Below are 17,056 nucleotides of genomic sequence, written 5' to 3' on the forward strand. Positions count from 1 at the left end.
AGTCTAGAGTTTTATTAACAGGAAATAACGGGTTGTTACATTATCCACCCGTTAGAGGAAATTTTGTCCCGAAATTCTTGCTATACTGAATACATTACGGACTAGGGAAAAGATGCAGGTACTTTTGTTGCATCTGGTCTTATCGCTCCCAAGTGAATTCAGGTCCCCGCTTGGCATTCCAGCGAACCTTCACTATCGGTATGCGACTTTGTTTCGTTCGTTTGACTTCCTTATCCATGATCTCTACTGGTTCTTCCACGAAGTTAAGGCTCTCGTTTATCTCGATTTCATCGAGTGGAATCACAAGAGTCTCGTCGGATAGACACTTCTTAAAATTTGACACGTGGAAGACAGGGTGTACGTTGTTAAGTTCTTGTGGTAAAGGGAGTTTGTAAGCTACGGGACCGATTCTAGCGAGGATCACGAATGGCCCAATGTACCTTGGATTTAGCTTCCCACGCTTTCTGAAGCATCTCACGCCCTTCCAGGGTGAGACCTTCAATAGAACACGGTCACCAACCTGGAATTCCAAGGGTTTTCGTCTCTTGTCTACGTAGCTCTTTTGTCTATCTCTTGAGGCTTTCAACAGTTCTCGGATTTGTACGATCTTTTCTGTGGTTTCTCGAATGATTTCCGGACCAGTGAGAGTGCTATCAGGGACTTGCCCTTTAGCTAGCTGCGTGTCACCCACCTCAGCCCAGCACACAGGGGATCTGCACTTTCGGCCATAGAGGGCTTCAAACGGGGCAGCTTTGATGCTAGAGTGGTAGTTGTTGTATGAAAACTCGCCTAGTGGTAAATGGTTATCCCATGCTTTACCAAAGTCAATCATACAAGTTCTCAGCATGTCTTCTAGTGTTTGAATGGTTCTCTCACTTTGCCCGTCGGTTTGAGGATGGTAGGTCGTGCTCATATCCAGCCTAGTTCCAAGAGCCTTCTGAAGTGACTGCCAGAATCGCGAGGTGAATCTACTATCTCTATCCGAAATAATAGATATGGGCACACCGTGTAATCGTACTATCTCTTGGATGTAAGTTCTAGTCAGTTTCTCAATCTTGTCTGTTTCTTTGATTGGCAGGAAGTGGGCAGATTTGGTTAATCTATCGACGATTACCCAAATGGTGTCATGACCACCCGGTGTCTTAGGTAACTTGGTTATGAAGTCCATTGTAATCTGCTCCCACTTCTACTCAGGTATTTTTGGTTGTTGAAGTAAGCCTGAGGGCTTTTGATATTCTACCTTGGCCTTGGCACAAATTAAGCACTTGCCCACATAGGTAGCAATCTCTTCTTTCATGTTTGGCTACCAATAGAGTTTCTTGAGGTCCATATACATCTTATCTGAGCCTAGGTGAACGGAGTATCGAGTCTTGTGTGCTTCATTCATGACTACGTCTCTGTAACCACCGAACTTTGGGGTCCAGATCTGGTTCATGAAATAATGAACTCCATCTCCCTTGATCTCAAAGTTCTTCTCCATTACTCGTAAGGCTTCATCTGCCACGTTATCCGGCTTAAAGGCTTCTAATTGAGCCTCCTTGATTTGTGTAGACAGATGTGAATGGATTGTCATAGTTAGTGCCTTCACCCTACGACCTGAGTACTCCTTTCAACTAAGGGCATCCGCTACTACATTGACTTTACCGGGATGATAGAGAATTTCACATTCATAATCATTGAGTAACTCTACCCATCGTCATTGTCTCATGTTAAGCTCCTTCTGATCAAAGATATGTTGAAGGCTTTTGTAGTCGGTGAAGATAGTACACTTGGTACCATAAAGGTAATGCCTCCAGATTTTTAGTGCGAAGACCACTGCTCCCAATTCAAGATCGTGAGTAGTGTAGTTGACTTCGTGTGCCTTGAGCTGTCTCGAGGCGTAAGCAATAACCTTTCCTCGTTGCATAAGCATACAGCCTAGTCCTTGATTGGATGCATCGCAATATACAATGAAATCTTTTGTCCCTTCTGGAAGAGACAAGATAGGTGCGCTGCACAGGGCTCGCTTCAGTGTATGGAACACAGTGTCTTGATTTTCTCCAAACTAAAGGTCACAGCCGTCTGAGTTAGGTCAGTAAGAGGTTTAGCGATTCTAGAGAAATTTTGTATGAATCTGCGATAGTATCCAGCAAGACCCAAGAATTGACGGATTTCTGTGGGTGTTTTCGGTGCTGACCAACTCTCGATTGCCTTTATTTTGGATGGGTCCACGTGTATGCCTTCCTCGCTAACCACGTGACCCAGGAAAGTCACCTTCCTGGTCCAAAACTCGCACTTTGAGAATTTCGCGTATAGCTTCTCCGTTCGTAATGTTTCTAAAAGTTGTCTCAAGTGTTGACTATGTTCTTCCTCGCTTCGTGAATAGATTAGTATATCATCTATGAATATTATCACGAATTTGTCTAGGAAGGGTCGGCACACCCGATTCATTAGATCCATGAATACCACAGGTGCATTGGTTAGACCAAAGGGCATTACTACAAACTCGTAGTGGCCATAACGAGTTCGGAATGTTGTTTTGGGAACATCATTCTCATGGACTCGTAACTGGTGATACCCTGACCTCATGTCTATCTTTGAGAGGTAGCTTGCTCCTTGGAGTTGATCGAAGAGGTCATCTATTTGCGGGAGAGGGTATCGGTTTTTAATAGTGAGCTTGTTCAGTTCGCGGTAGTCTATGCACATTCGGAAAGATCCATCCTTCTTCTTAACGAACAGGACCGGTGCTCCCCAGGGTGAGAAGCTTGGTCGAATGAATCCCTTACTCACCAGTTCGTTTAGCTGGTTGGATAATTCCTGCATCTCAGCTGGTGCTTGATAATACGAAGATTTGGCTACGGGGGTAGCTCCAGGAATCAAGTCGATTCGGAACTCGACTTGGAGTTCAGGAGGAACTCCTGGAAGATCTTCGAGAAAGATATCATAAAAGTTGCAGACTTCGGGGATGCTCTCGAGGTCTTTAACTTCTTGTTTTTCGTTAACTACATGAGCTAGGAATGCATGACACTCCTTTCGTAGTTATTTTTGGGCTTTGATGCACGAGATGATGCGAAGATTCGTGCTGAGTTTGTTACCATAGATAACGAGGGCTTCGCCATTTGGCAGATTAAGGCAAATGGATTTTTCGTAGCACAGAATATCGGCACGGTTAGGACTTAACCAATCTATACCGATAATGATGTCGAAGCTTTTTATGGAGACTTGCATAAGGTCAAAGGAGAAGGAGTGGTCGTTTAGAGTGAGGGTACAACCTATGAATATGTCGTTAGTGATCTCTTTCTTCCCGTTAGCCATCTCCATGGTGAATGTTTCATTTAATGTTTTTGGTTTGTGTTTGAGTAAGTGTTTGAATTTGTGACTAACAAAACTCATCTCCGCACCACTATCAAAGAGAATGCATGCATAAGAGTTATCAAGGAGGAACGTACTCGTGACTACGCTGGGATCCGTTACAGCCTCCTCCTGACCCATGGCAAGCACTCTCCCCGTGTTGCCAGCATTTCTTGCTTTAGGGAAATCCCTCTTGTAGTGCCCGATCTTCCCACAACCATAACAAGCCTGGCCTATTCCAGCTCCGGGGGTTTGAACATTGGGCTACGCAGGCGTCTTGCAGAAGCAGGTTGTATACCCCTCTTTGTTGCAGCTAGTGCACTGCAATTCCCGACAAGGCCCATGATGATGGAAATTACATTTGTCGTACCTTGGGAGAGTTCCAACATATCGACTGGTAGGTGCTTGAGTAGTGGGAACAGCAACAGGAATGGTAGCAGCATGGACTTCCATTAATTGTTGTTTCTTGGAGGGCTCCTGTGAAGACTGGCCTTTCTGCTTGTTCCAAAACTTCTTCTTACTGCCACCCTCTTTGGGCTGCTCAGGGATGACAGTCATAGGGTTGTGGCGATCCCCGTGATCCACCAAGGTCTGTTCCAGACGCTTGGCACTATCAAAAGTGAGTGGTTTGGCAGCTAAGATGTTCATATGAGTTGGGGGTGTCAATCCCCACATGTATCTTTCAACCTTTTTGCTCTCCGGGGTGTCCATCCCGGGACACAGAAGAGCCAGTCACTGAACCTAGCAGTGTAAGCAGCAACATTAGAATCCTTCATCTTCATATTCCAGAGCTCCTACTCTAGCTTTTGCATCTCGCCCCTCGGGCAGTATTCGGCGAGCATCAGTTCTTTCAAATCGTCCCAACTCATAGCGTTAGCTATCGGTAGAGTCAGGGATTTGACTTGGTTGTTCCACCAAGTTAGTGCTCTATCAGTGAAGGTGCATGCTGCAAATTTTACTTTGCTAGACTCGGGGCACACACAGATCTCAAAGATTGATTCAGTCTTTTCGAACCAACAGGTTAAGGCGATAACACCTCCGGTGCCATCGAAAGACTTGGGTTTAGCATTTGCGAAATCCTTATAGGAACACTCCCTCGAGTGTCCTTGGCTACCTCTGAGGTTAAGAGGATTGTTACCACTACCCGATCCGCTAGTGTCGTTGTTATTGATCTACGATATGGCGGCAGCCACAGCGGCGGTTACTGCTGCTTGGAAGACAGCATGGTCAAATTGGGGTGGTGGTGGCGGTGGTGGATTTGTCGAAGTGCTGTTTTATTTTTTGTTGGACTTCTTTGGAGGCATCTTTCTCTATAATGATTAAAGAGAAAGTAACGATAAGTCCTCTATAGGGGCCATGAGTCAGGTGATAATGAACGAGATATATCTTATCCTGACAGTTATAGTGTTCTATTAAGCGATTTACAGTGGAAATGTACTAATACAAGTAAACAATCGCCATGAATTTAATAGCAACACTTGGAATGAATTTGTATAATTTGATTTGTTCCTGATCCCCCTATAATCACATAGTGTACACAAATTATATATAACTAAAATAAAATAGACCTTCGACTAAGTGATCCTACTCTAGGTCCACAACCAAACAAGGAACAGGAAGTAAAGTTAAATCACTTATTTTGAGTCTATGAAATCTTACTTATATATAACTTATATGTATACACTTAGTAATTATAGACCTATGAGTGAGAGTTCTTTGTTTTCATGTGTTTTGGATCTAGTGTTATAGTGCTATAAAATACTCCTATAGTATTTTAACTGTATAATCTGTTCTATTGTTTCCTTTGTATAGAGTTTGGTAAGTTTTAGACTTGTTGCAACACCACTATCACTCCCAAACACATGTTGGTCGTATCTCAAATAAATATAGTTGATCAGGCTATATTTATCCCATATATGATTAAATAATTGTCCATGTTTAACCATAGTGTCCATCATCTAAATACTTTTGTTTTGTTCTTCTTGTGATACTGTTTATGGTATGTATGTATACTTGTACACTTTTTATAAAATACTTAGATTTTAAAAGTATACTTTTAGTTCAGATTGCTTCGGCCCCATAGTGTTTATAGTTGTATATCATGTAAGGTTTGATATACTTAGTTCACTATAAACAATGCTCTAATACCAATCTGTCACACCCCCAAACCGGAACGGCGGAAACGTTCTGGGGCGAAGGACGTCATGTACAGTATCACAACAATTGTATAATTGGAATCAAAGAAAACACAACCAATACATTGATAAGGTAAAGTATTTACATCTGTTCAATACATAGTTTGTATGGCAACAAAATGTATAACAAAAGTATAAAAGACGCGATTCTGAAAGCTCCTTCTTCTCAAAAACCTACGGGTGTAACTGTCTTACCGGTTCCCTGAGAATATAAGTGATTTTGAAAGTGTATCAACATTTAAGTTGGTGAGTTTATAAGTATGTTTTAGTGATGGAAAACTCGTCCTTGTACTTTGAAAACGCTAGTATGTTTCTCCAGAAAATCCAATATTTTCTATAGTGAATGTAATGTAGTCATGTATGTTCCTTGAAAATGTATATTGTAGTGGTGTACTTAGTACTAGAAAAATAGTGTATTGTAACTGTATTTGTATGAAACCCTTGTATAAATGTCTGGATATCACTAGTTGTAGTGTAAAGTAGTGTATCATTGTAGTGTTTGTATGAAAACCTTGTATGAATACCTGGCACCCCCAGGTGTAGTGTAAAGTAGTGTATCATAGAGTACAATAATTTTATTAAATAAAATAAAATCACTGAAGTAGTGTTAATCCTGTAAACATATGTGTTAGTTATAATGTTGTGAGTTTCATATAACCATGCTTGATATGACCTAGTGACCTTTACGACGTTCTTCAGGCGTCTGAAAGTTATGACATTTGTCACCCCAGGCCTGCCGGCCTGACTGTAGCTAACAGTCAAGGTGCGGGATTGTCAGTCCCGTATAGATCTATAAACAAATCTCACGCTCTCCCTCAACGAAACTCTGGTTATACTATATAGGATTTAGTTCCGTACCCTGGTGGATACTAGTGAAGTAGTGCCGCACAACCCTGTATTAACTGATTTACGTGTAGTGTTGTAGTGTTGTAGTGTTCTCTTTTAATAAAAATGTATGTATTGTCTTGTATTAATGTACCTTGTAGTGTAAAATAATTATACTTAAATAATTATTTTAATAGTGTATACTTGTATCAATGTATTAGAGTAGTGTTCCCCAAACTATACCTATTATAGTTTTGATTGTATGTTCTTGTTCCGTGTATTGCACTTAGCAAAATAGTATAGTGAATCTCAAACTATACTGATTATAGTTTAACTGTAATGTTCTGTAGTGTAATGTAAACATTTGCAATTTATTTGTATAAAAGCAATTTACCCTTATGCTCGACATATTACAAAAGGGATTAAAAATATATAAAATACTTTTAGGAAATGTAGCGAATACTCGGTTTGAAACAATTGCAAAGGTTTTAAAACTATTTAAAAGTGTTTGAATAAACACAAAAGTCCTTGTGTTTTACTTGTATACCCCCCCCCCCCCTAAATCATTAAAAACATCGAAAATGTAGGGGTATGAACTCACCTTGAATGTGCGTTAACTTGAGTTAGCGAGTTGTAGAGACAATCCTCGAGTAAACGTACGTACGAATAACGTTATCCTAAAAATAATTATATTCGACGTCGTATTTAAATTAATAATATATTAATTTAAATAATGTGTTAAATAAATAATTAATTATGTTAGGAAGACTTACAATATAATTGGAATTATTTGGAAATGTTGAAGGAGTTTTCGGTTGGAAAAATGGGGTTTTCGGATGGGGTTGTGGTGTTTACGGTTGGATCTTGATAATGGCTTGAAGATTTGAAGATTTGAATAAATGTTCTTGGTGTTCTAGGTGTAAATTTGAAGATCTGGGAAAAATTTATGAAGGTTTTAAGGTTCACGGATGATAGTTGAGAGGATTATGGGGAGTGTTTACGGATGGAAAATGAGGGAAATGAAAGTGTTTTCGCTAAAACACTTATATATAGGAGGTCTTCACGGTTCATAATGGGCCATGAAGTTGGGTTTTCGGATCCTTAATGGATCCTTAATGAGTTTTCACCCATAAAGTCAAAAGGGAAAGAAGTGTTTTCGGATTTTGAGTCAACGGGAAAAGAGTTTTCGATTTGGCTCAAGTGAAAAGGGTTTACGGTTTGGGTTTCCATTCCTTTGTGTTTTCGGATTTGCTTTGTTCCAAATTAAGGTGTTTACGGTTTGTGTTTTGGGATTAGATTCCCAAAACCGTAAACACTTATATTCCCTCTTAAATCCTTTTATTAATTCAAGTATAGCCCCTTAACTTCACTAGTGTAAGTTTGATTTGCTTTAGTATATATCTACGTTAAGTATGAAGTACCCTACTTCATCATGGTTTTCTCATAAACTTTTATATAAGTTAAATGAACATGCTTGTAGTCTAGAGTTTTATTAACAAGAAATAACGGCTTGTTACTCATTTTGGCCCTTTTCAGCCCAAAGGGCCATGCATGGAAGAAAAGGCACAAGCTTTATGTGTCCAAACGATGTCTAAGGCCGAGATCTATGTGAGTATGCTTTAGTTTGGAATGTAATGGCTTTTGGACAAGAATCTATGTCTTAAGGAGTTAGGTTTTGAGCTTAATCCTTTTAGGAAATGTATTAATGGGTACAGTTGGAAACTTTACCCCTCTAGTAGTATTTCCAGAGTGTATATGAAGTTTGGGGCGTAGGTCTGAAGTGTAGGGGCTTAATCTATTAAGATGGCCCAAACATACTGAGGGACTCGGCGAGTCCACGGAGGGACTCGACGAGTTGAAGTGAGTTGTCCCGATTCTGATCACGGTAGAACTCGACGAGTCTGAGGATGACTCGACGAGTTGATTCGCTAAATCGCGATCATGAGTAGCAGGGAACTCGGCGAGTCAGGGGGGTGACTCGAAGAGTTGGATTGCGATTTCAGGATTCTGATAGGAAGAACTCGGCGAGTTGATGGAGCAACTCGGCGAGTTGAGTCAACTCGGAGCGTTGACTTTGACTTTGACCAAGGTTGGCCTAGTTTGACTTTTGAGGGCATTTTGGACTAAATGTCATTTTGGGTACTGATAGCTCGGGGAGCCGAAGGAGCAGCAGTTCGGGAAATTGCCAGTTAGCAGCCAGAAGAGTATCAACAGGACTTCAGCAGTGCAAGGTGAGTCTCCGAACTGTGTGCATGGGTCTACGGCCATAATGTCGGCCCATTTAGTTTATGTATAATAGGAAGACCCGGGGATTAGCCCTAGGCATTGTATGATAGTATGTTTCCGGACCAAGGTCCTATGCCGGGCAGGGCCCGAGGAATGATTATGTGTAGGATTTTCGGACTAAGGTCCGATGTCGGGGCAAGCCCGAGGAATGTTTGCATGTTAGATTATACTTGTTGTCTTTGTGATACTTGTATGTGCCTGGTAGGGAGGTGAGTGTGGGCGAGGTCCCGTATCCCATCACTAGCTGAGTATGGACGGGGTTCTATATCTCATTATTAGCAGAGCAGGGGCGGGGCTGTGATAGGAGAGAAGTGAGTGTGGGCGGGGGCCCGTATCTCACTACCAGCAGGAGTGTGGACGGGGTTCCACGACTCATCAGTAGCAGACCAACGGTGGGGCCCAAGTTAGGCAAGGCCTTAGAACAGGAAATACATTTAATATGCTTTCTTTATGTGCTAGGATGTTTATGTGATTTTATATGTATAGCGGGCAAGGCCCAGAGACAGACGGGGCCTAAGAGAAACAGATTTGTATACCGAGCGGGGCTAAATGCCAGGCGGGGCCTGATGCCGGGCGGGGCCCGATGCTGGAGCGAGTCTGATGTCAGGCAAGTCCCGATGTAGGGGCGGGGACCCAGTATGTGTGTCTATGTGTATGGTATGTGGTAGTATGGGGAACTCACTAAGCTTCGTGCTTACGGTTTTTCAGTGTTGGTTTCAGGTACTTTCGGTAGTGGAGGGAAGAGCTCGGGATGACTGGATCGCACACACCATAATGTTTTAGCCTGGGATGTTTTACTTTGATGTTTTGATACTCTGATTATAATGTTTTGAGATATTGATTATGTTTTGATGAAAAGATTTGATAACCATGGTTTTACTTAATGATTTGAAATGCAATCTTTGGACTGAATTTTTGGGATGTTTCAAATTGGTATCAGAGCCTTGGTTTGAGGGATTCGGGCACAGTCTCGAGGGTGTCTGAACTCAAACTAAGGACATGGTATGAGAATTTTCAAAAGAAAATCATTTTTTTTACAAAAAGGATTTTGAAAGGAGAAAAAGAACTTTGAAAAGAGAAAAAGGGTGTGGTGCATGCAATAAGTCGAGCTCAAGTAAGTACTCCCAAATTACCCATAAAAGTTTATGCTATGATATTTTATGAGAACTGCATGCTAGATTAGGACTAAGGATCTAGGAAGGATGCCTTATGTGTCTGCTATATGTGTATCAGCTTTATGAATTGCATGCTAGTACAGATTAGTCAGTATGATGGCCTGATTAGTATATGTTTGATTATGTTTACTCAATGCTCGAATGCTACTTGCTTTGTGCTTTTAGGAGTTCTAGTTGTCTTTTACTAACTAGTAAACGAATATGTTAAGTTACATATTGCGAGGACTAAATAATTTCAGAAGGTTAGGTTTAGCTCTATTTCGCAGCTCTCGTCTGAGTCTAACCGTTGTAGGGTAGGACCGCTCATTTGAAGAATTATCTAATCTTAGTGATATGTATTGGTATTCGCGAGCTAGTTAGGGGGAGATAGCAGGGACTCCTTGTGCAACTGATGGCGAAGAGTGGATTGGAGAGTACTCTAGGGCAAGCCTAGGATGAGATTAGCATGAGATCAGCGATAGTAGTAGAAGGGACTTGGTGGAGTCGAGGCAGTTCTTGAGGAAAGTACGGATAGATGTGGAAGGTAGTATGGGCCCGTACTACTGAAAGCAGAGGATCCGTACTCAAATCAAGGAAGGCTGAGATGAACCCAGGAAACTTGTAGTATGTGAGATCCCTCGAGATATGATGAGTATACTGATGTTTATTATGGTGTATTTTCAGTATGGTGACGCTACGCACTAGGCCGGTTGGTACTTCAGGAACTGGTGAGGGATCAGGCTCGGGCTCTAGAGCCAAGCAGATGAATGAGCAGACAAGGGAGTTTATTTCGTCTGAGATCACGCGCAGCATTGTAACATCCCAAAAATTACAACCCACAATTTTTGTTTAAAAACTTTACTAAACCATAATATCAATTATTAAAAGATAAAACCATGAATCGTGTATCTCAAAATGTCATAATAAATTTATCAAATCGAAACTGGTGTCAAGATCATATCAAAATATCAGAGTCTAACTCCCAGGCTAAAACTGTGGTGTGTGCCATGCCATCATCCCAAGCCCTTCCCTTTGCTAGCTGAAGTACCTGAAACCAAAACTGAAACTGTAAGCACGAAGCTTAGTGAGCTCCCCCAAACTACCACATACCATACAATAACATATAAAGCACATACTGGGCCTCGCCCACTGCATCGGACCGAAGTCCGGAACTGACTAGGGCCTTGCCTACTGCATCGGACCGAAGTCCGGAACTGACTAGGGCCTTGCCCACTGCATCGGACCGAAGTCCGGAACTACTAGGGCCTTGCCCACTACATCAGACCGAAGTTCGGAACTAACTAGGGCCTTGCCCACTGCATCGGACCGAAGTCCGGAACTACTAGGGCCTTGCCTACTGCATCAGACCAAAGTCCGGAACTAACTAGGGCCTTGCCCACTGCATCGAACCGAAGTTCGAAACTACTAGGGCCTTGCCCACTGCATCAGACCGAAGTCCGGAACTAACTAGGGCCTTGCCCACTGCATCGGACCGAAGTCCGGAACTACTAGGGCCTTGCCCACTGCATCAGATCGAAGTCCAGAACTAACTAGGGCCTTGCCCACTGCATCGGACCGAAGTCCGGAACTGACTGAACATGGCATAACATAATCATAGCATGTAATATGAACACATTGTCACACCCCCGAACCGTCAAAAATAACGGCGGAAACGTTCGGGGGCGGGTGACGTCATGCGTAGTATCACAACAGTTGTATCATAGTAAGCATAGTAAACACAACCAAACATTGAATACATACATGAAAAAGGTTTACATAGTCTTAGTACATAGTTTTATACATATCAACGTAAAATGAAAAGACGAGATTCTATCGCGCAGACTTCTCCAAAATCCTGGAAGTACCTGTCTACAAATTCCTGAGAATACAAGCAGTTTGAAAGAGTATCATCATAAAGCTGGTGAGCTCATAAGCGTTTATGTTTTAGAAAACTATTCTTTATTGTTTCGAAAAATACGTTATGTTTCTCCTGAAAACCTTATATTTTCTGATGTAAAGAATGTTAGGTAAAAATGATTCTTTGATGTCTTTGAAAAGTGTTTCCCAAGAAAATCCTATATTTTCTTATGAAAGATGTTTGATTATCCATTAGTTATTTGTTAAACAGTCCGTTTATGAAAGGTTGAATTATTCCAGGAAAATCCTATATTTTCTTTAAGGTTGATGGTTGGTTATCTGTTTCTAGTCTGAAGTGTACAAGTATCTATCATACTTATATCGTTAGACGTAGTTTTCTTGAAAAACCCTATTTGCTCCTGGTGAGGTGTATTAGTCTTATTACATAAATAAAACTAAAGAATACGAGATGAACTAAAATCCTAAGAGTATTATTACTAACTATTAGTAGTCAAATCGATTATTACTTTGAAATTAGTTTACTTGTTTCATTATTACAAAAGTAAATTTCTGTTATCTAGGTTGTGAGTGTCATAACCGTACTTAGACTTGATATGGCACGTAACGGGGCCAGTATCTTTTTATGACTTTGTCACCCCTAGCCTTATCGGTCCAACTGTAGCTAGCAGTAAGGTGCGAGATAGTCAGTCCTGTATAGATCTATACACAATAGTCACGTTCTCCCTACAAGAGATTCTAGTTACAAGTGCTAATCCTACACCCAGTTACTGTGGGGGTGTTACCAAGGACGTGTCTCCAAATTTAGACTAACAATTTGTATGTAATAATACTGATAATCCTGTTTAAGATTTGTATGAATCCTTTATAAAATAACACATTTTACGATATGATTCACAAATTCGTTGCTTTAGTTTTGAAAACTGTTTCTACGAATTGATTTCTTAATCGTTTGGTAAAACTGTTTTTATGTGTTAAAAGCATTCTAAATATATAGTTATCTTAAGCAAAATAATATATTTTGAGCACAAGTTTCCTTGTACTTTTGCTTGTATTCCCCCCCTGAAAACATGGAAAAACTCGGAAAAAGCGTAGGGGTATGAACTCACAGTTTGACGTGGGATTCAAGTGTAAGTTGCTAGGTATTGCTGAGTGTCAAATAAAGCCTCGGGCACAAACGGACCCTATTTAGCATGTAGAAGTACATATATGTATTAGGTGAGGGCATAACACTATTTGTTATGGAAAGAACCACCTTAGGGATTAGAAAACACTTGAAACTAAGTGTTAGAATCACATGTGATTGAAAAGGGGAGTTTGCGGTAGTAATCAGGAGTGTACGGTCACGGGTTTACGGTTCCATGGGTTTACGGTTACATGGGTTCACGGTCAAATGACCTTATGGTCATAAGGTTCACGGTCTAATGACCTTACGGTCATAGGGTTTACGGTCCATGAGTTTACGGTCTTTGGGTTTACGACCTATGAGTTTACGGTCATTGAAGGGTGTACGGTCTAAGGAGATACATTAGACCGTAAACACCTTTTGTTCATGGAAAAGTGACGATTTCAAGGCAAAACTCAAGAATTCTAACTAGATATAAGTAAAAGAGGATGATACTTACGATTTGAAGGCAAAGAAAGGTGTTTTCGGTCCAAAACACTAAGATGTTCTTGAGGATTCTTGAAGATCTAGATAAAAAGTGAAATCCATAGATGAATCAAGAGTGAATCATGGATATAGGAAAGATTAACACCCAAAGGAAAGAAATCACTTACCTTCTTGAGGATTTCTTGAGCAAACTCGAGAATTGTAAAGAGAGGGTAGAGAGAGAAAGCCTTTGAAGTGTGTAAAGGGTGAAATGAAGGCCATATACTCTATATATAGGGTAGAGTTCTCGGTCAAGGGGGTCCACCCGGCACCGACCGTAAACGGTTTACGGTCTACACGAGTTTACGACCGTAAACTCGTTCTGACCGTGAACTCGGTGATTTTCGAGGAAGTTTCAAGTTTTTCGCGTGATTCCCGGTTTAATCCGAATCGTATAGAATTTTAATTATATCCCTAGTTGATTTACTTAACCCAAGAAGTTGACGGAAAATTTTATAAGATTAAATTTTATTACGGGAGATGGGTTAAAAATAACGGGAGAAATTTCGGGTTGTCACATCATCCCCCCGTTAGAGGGAATTTCGTCCCGAAATTCAAGAATAATGATACGACTCGCAGATCTAAAAGAGATGGGAGTACTTCTGTTTCCTTGGGTTCTCGTGCTCCCAAGTGAATTCAAGTTCTTGATTGGTATCCCAGGGAACTTTCACTAACCGGATACGACGTTTGTTTCGTGCGCTAGACTTCCTGGTTCCTGAGTTCAATGATTCCTACATGACGTGTAGATTCTCGTGGAATTCAATATTGTCGAGGGGAATCGCGAGTGTCTCATCGGGCAGACACTGATTTGAGTTCAACATGTGAATGACAGAATGTATGTTACTAAGTTCTCTAGGTAACTTGCTAACCCAGTCGGAGGTAATGATTACAGGTATACTATGAAAACGGATTACTGATGTATCTGCTATTCTGATTTGTGAATGATGTGTAGGTTGGGGTTGCCTGGCCACGTTCATCCAACTGGTAGGATGTTCTTTCGTAGTTCTGAGCAATCCTTTGTCCTTGAGTTCATGGTAGGACTCATACCTGGTCCGTCTATCATTGCTTCATGTACACAAGTCGTATATAATTAAGATTAATAAGACGGTCGGATGGGTGTCACTGCCCCAGGTCCACAACCAAACAAGGAACGGGAGATAGGGCGGAAACACACATCCTAAGTCTGCAGGATCTTAATTATACACCACCCTCGCATGCACATTTAACATTGATAGGCTAACCGTATGTGTCCCTAGCCTCTGTGCTTGAACTTGACTTGTTGCGCGAGGAGTGTTTCCAAAATGGTATGTTGAGGGTGCTTAAGGAAGGTTACGGTTGGATACCATACTCCTTGTATGAATACCTTCGAGAGTTTGAGGCGAGATGGAATTTCGGGGGTTCGCATCTAGTTTATCGTTATGAATGACGAGAGTTTTGCGATCGGACGATTTAAGACAAAAGGGTTTGGTATGACATAGATTCAGTCGGCTAAGCAGGATGGCGACGTAGAGTTGTGTGTTAAGTTCATCCAGAAGGATCGTTTTGTTAGCATATTGGTGACCCTGAGTGAATATCTATGGTGTTTGTTGTGTTGCTTCGAAATTAACAGGTATCACTAACACGATGGTTCAGACGTTTTGAAACTATGAACTTTCATGAAATGGTTCTTACTAGATCTCTCTATGATCGTTTGGTGTACACAAACCGCGTATAACTACAACTGACTCTAGTGTATTCACTGGGCTATCACAATTTGCTCATTAGAGCTTCAAACCTTATAAAGATTCCGCGATTTAATTCGGACGAATAAGTAATCACAATTATGAACCATTATTGAGGTTTTCGAAAACGTACCAAAACATGGCAGGGTCCTTCGATGCTTCCTCGTCTTCTGAGGTCAGACTCCTCCTGCTCCCTCGTTGTTCTCCTCTGTGGGGCAGTCTCCTTTGAGAGGTCCCATTTCTCCACATGTACCGCACACTTGAACTATGACAGCATCGGTCGTAGAAGTGATGTGTTGAGTTGGGGTCTGTATGGAACAAGTTTCCTGAACATCCTTAATCCTTGGACAATTTCTTTTGTAATGTCCGAGTTCACTACAATTGTAGCAAACCTGACCCATCTGTATGCCAGGAATCGAGGTGTTTGGCTGTGCAGGTGTCCTGCAGCATCGCGTGGTGTGTCCTTGCCTGTTGCAGTTCTCACATCGAAGTTCGCGGCACTTTCCTACGTGGTGGAAGTTGCATTTCTCGCAATATGGAAGTTTTCCAGCATATTGCCGCGCTGGCGTTGGCATTGGTTGGGGCGGCTGTAGGAGTTATCTCGAGTTGTCGTTTCTTGGCAAGTTTCTGAGACGACTTGTTCTTCCTCTCGGCCCAAAATTTCCGTTTGGCGCTCTTAGGTTTGGGAGTTGGAATGCCCTCTTGGACAAGCCCATGTTGATTTCCTGGTGTGTTGTTACATCTTGAGGTGTGGAAATTGTTCCCATTCCCATTTAGGTTGTTACTGTTAAGAACAGCTAGAGCGGCTGCTACGGCTGCTGTGACAGTAGCTTGGAACGTAGCTGAGTCCATCTGGAGGACTGGTGTTTTACTGGCGGGTTGGTTATGTTTCTTCGGAGGCATGATCAGCTACATGTCAAGAAAAGAAGCTTGTGAGCAACAATGGTTGCTTCTGGATGCATCCTAAGTGTTTATCTATGCATGAAAAATTTCCGTTTTTTTTGTTATCTGGTTCTCATTGGTTTGGCCCACATCCCTATGATGTAGTCCTAACAGGAATAGAAGTAAGTTTTTAGAATGGTTAGAGACCGAGTATCATCCGAACCAAGTTATCTTTGATTTATGAACACCGATTTCAAATTTTCGAAAGGATTTGGAATCAATCTATAATAAGGCCCACATAACACAGACTTATGAATCCTTTGCTGATCAGTTCATTGGGCTGATTGGAAAACTTTCGGCACTCCCGCCGGCCTTTAGACAATATGAAGGTTTAGTTACAGGAGGTAGCTCCGGGAATTAAATCGATACTAAAATCGACTTGGTGCTCGGGAGAAATCCATGGAAGATTTTTGGGGGAAAGTGTCGGGAAAATTTGCAGACTTCGGGAAAAGTTCTCATGGTCAATAACATCTTTGCATTTCATTATCATGAGCTGGAAATGCAGAGCATTCCTTCTGCAGGTACTTCTGGGTTTTGATACATGAAATGATACGAAGATTTGAACCGAGTTTGTCATGGAAAGTGGTGAGGGCTTCACCAGGAGCAGATTGAGACCAATCGTTTACTCGAAACATGGGTTATTAGCATGATCGAGGCTCACTCATCTATGCCGATCATAACATCGATGCTCCTTATGGAAAATGACATGAGTTTGATAGGGAAGGAGTGATCGTCTAGGATAAGAGTACATCCTATAAATACGCTTTGAAGATGAATAATGGTGCGATTTTGATAAGGTTACTTAGTTCGTAGGTTACTGATCTAAGATATACGTTTGTTAACGATGACTTTTAACTGAGTTAAGACTATTGTCTCTATAGTTGGCATTAAGATCACACAGAGTTAGGAAAAATTTCGACCTACGAGTAGGTCTACAACATACCAATCAGAAGGATAATTTGACAATATGAAGAACTTAGCGAAACAGTACTTATAATACAGAGATGTTTACGGGAAAAAGTTCTACTTAGAGCACAAGTATGAAGGCTATTCTTAACTAAAAGAAAGGATGAGTAG

Source organism: Lactuca virosa, chromosome 6, assembly GCF_052849685.1.
Source record: "Lactuca virosa cultivar CGN04683 chromosome 6, Lactuca_virosa_CGN04683_v6, whole genome shotgun sequence".
Classification (NCBI taxonomy): Eukaryota; Viridiplantae; Streptophyta; class Magnoliopsida; order Asterales; family Asteraceae; genus Lactuca; species Lactuca virosa.